The 2,887-nt window shown below is 42.3% G+C and overlaps 1 protein-coding gene across 1 annotated transcript in view; it reads left to right on the forward strand.

The window, feature by feature from the left end:
• The window catches only part of foxo1a (forkhead box O1 a), a 20,893-nt gene that overhangs the window by 865 nt on the left and 17,141 nt on the right, over positions 1-2,887 (forward strand). The gene's annotated exons all lie outside the window — the stretch shown is intronic.

Genomic DNA, 2,887 nt, shown 5'->3' on the forward strand with positions numbered 1-2,887 from the left:
AGAGATAAAGAGAAAGAGAGAGAGCAGCAGAGCCCCAGAATGCTCGAAGTTCAGACTGGGTGACACTTGTTAGGAGTTGCATAACAAGACATTTACTGGAATCAGGGAGCCGCAGGCCAAAGTCTGGTGCCACTGGTTAGTCAGCGGAACTGTGAGGCACTGTGTTAGAGATATGTGGGACGCTAGTCTCCTGTGTGTGTGCGTGTGCACATAACCTGGGCCTCATAATTAAAGCCCTGCTGCTGGCAGATGCACAGACACGATGGCAGACAGACAGACAGACAGGCCAACACAGGGAACATTCCAGCACAGGATTAATATCTTTTTTTATTGTGGCGCGATATTCTGACTTTCATTTTCTCCCCTGATGATTTTAAACCAGTATCTCCTTACAACTGCCCTTTTCTCCCCTTCGCTTTTTGTACCACCACTTGTGCTTTGTTGTGCTGAATCACCATAGCTGGCACACCACAGGTGTTAAAAAGCAGCTGTGAGTATTGACAGACACTACCTGTTAGATGTCCTGGTAGTAATCTCTATAAACAGACATCTGCATATGAATGCACAATCTGTAGGGAAGGGACCAAGATTTTGGCAATGGAATCGTTCTGGTTTCTGTTTATAGTCCGAGTTGTATTGACCAATCACAACTGAGCAGGCTTTCGTGGCATGCACGTAAACAGTCTGTGTGGAGAGCAAAGGATGGAGAATACATTGGCTGAGATGTAATCTTGGATCGTCTGCTATGAAGTTAGCTTTTTATTAGCTTTTTAAAAATATGTCTGCGTTCATATTCAGGTATCTGTTTATAAAGACTAGCCAAAATGTCTCTTTCTTGTCATTCTTGTGTATCAGGTTGCTAATTGGACCGTGAAGGAAGTCTTGGCCTGGATATCCATTATGTGTTTTCCAGATATCCATTGGCTTCACCGGAAGCCCTGAAAGATTGGCCGTTGCCACCAGAGTGGAAATGCCAATCACAAGTTCCAAAAATCACAAACTGCCTATTTTAAGTTCAAAACCAGAGACTACAAAGAAGCAGCGTATGTCTGTTTCGTTTTCATTGTTTCAGCTGGTTTTGGCTCAGCCTGGCATAAAAGTGTAATGTAGATGAGGGAAAAACATTGTCATGTTCAAAGTGATGTAACTGTGCCCATCCACACTGATCGGATTGAGCAACAGCGTGAAACTAGTACCCCCACAGATTATTTCACAACCTCATGTTTTCCTTCTGTCCTGCTCTACATTTGTTTACCTCTCACTCCCGGCATTAGCACTCTCTGTTGCCGTCTGTCTCTCTACCCCGCTACCAAGAAACATTTTAGGGTATTAATCACTGACAGGAATATAAAAAGATGCGGGGAAAGCAGGTCAGTGTGGCGAAGTTGGGATATCAAATGGTGTTTATGTGTCTTTGAAACACGTGTGTTTATTTATGGATCCAGCCATTCTGTGGCTATAGATAGCTAGCAAAGTCTCATCATTTCAACCTCAAACACGCACTGACAATTGAGTCCATGTGCCGGTGCTGTCTGGGTCATTGTTTCACAGTAAACCTTTAACAGTATGTCCCAAATGCCATGGGGAGGAAGCCAACGGGCCCATGTAAGAGACACATACCACACAGAGAGTCACTTCTGTCTGTCTGAGTTGAAGAGACTTTACAGTTTGTAGTTCTGTCCTAAAAAATGTTCAGATTCTGTTGGGTCATTGCTCTGATTCCCAGACTGTACTCCAGGCGCAGTGGTTTTCTTCACTCAAATGTCCCCAAAACATGCAGAACCAATGTACCAAATAAGTTTCACTTTAAAGGGGCATTAATTAGGATTTATGTTGCTCCATAAAACCAAACCATTATATCTGTAAGGGCTTCATATGATGTTCCACGTGGTCTGCTAAACATTACTCACTAGACAGTGGAGAATAACATCCTTCAGATCTTTTCTTAATATATTTTGATTGTTATAAATGTTATTTAATGAGTTTTATTGCTTTTCATAGTAAAAAAAAAAGAAAGAAAACCTTGCTTCATTTCAAAAGCTCTCTTTAAGAATATTTTACTTCCACAAAAGTTTTTGTAGTTCAATGAGTGCATGTGTTTTAGTTGGAACTGAATCCAAAATGCAACCCAACACTGTTCCTCTTAAAACAGAAACATAACATACTTAATTTAAGGACAATCTATTCAAACAGTATGTTTTCTGATCTCTGAATAATAGCTAACTACATTGTAGTGAATAGTGACACAGCTGGTGCTCCAGCTGCTAACTTCACACTTTCAGAGCCTTTATCTTACTGGAAAGGACCCAGGAAAATCCCTGTAAAGTGCCCCTTTCATTTAGCGAATTCAAACAAATCATGTCAAATGTGTACACCGGGTGTTTCCACCCACCTCAGACTCTGGCATCACACAACCCCGGAGCACTCCTGCCAGAGTTTTGTTTTGCCAGTTCTTTTTCTGGCTATAGACCAGAGGACAGATCATTCAGTGATTGTAGTGTCCAGTAACTGCACAGAGTGTAAGTGAGGTATAAAAAGATACCAGCAGAGAGTAGAGCCTTATTCCACAGGTCAGAGCCCACAGGTGCCCACGCAAGCTGCTTTACTGTGCAGTTGAAAAAACAGAGTTGACATCCAGCGGTGTGGTCAGGTAAACAGTCATTTAGGATGAGTCAGATTGTTTTGTTATTCTCAGTGCGGGTTTGGTAGTAGCAGGCAGAGAGCACGTGATTGTCTGTTTTGGCAGTGGGTTTGACCAGGCATGGCAGTTTGTTTCACAGAATATGCTGTTGCTCTGTCTGCCATCACAACTTCTCATCTGTCAGAAAAATTGGGAAAATGTCCTTTGAGGGTTAACAGGAAGACTCATGGTGGTACTGTTGGGTCT

The sequence above is a fragment of the Morone saxatilis genome, unplaced genomic scaffold (genome assembly GCF_004916995.1).
Source record: "Morone saxatilis isolate NCDOM2014 unplaced genomic scaffold, NCSU_SB_2.0 Contig8, whole genome shotgun sequence".
NCBI classification, from domain to species: domain Eukaryota; kingdom Metazoa; phylum Chordata; class Actinopteri; family Moronidae; genus Morone; species Morone saxatilis.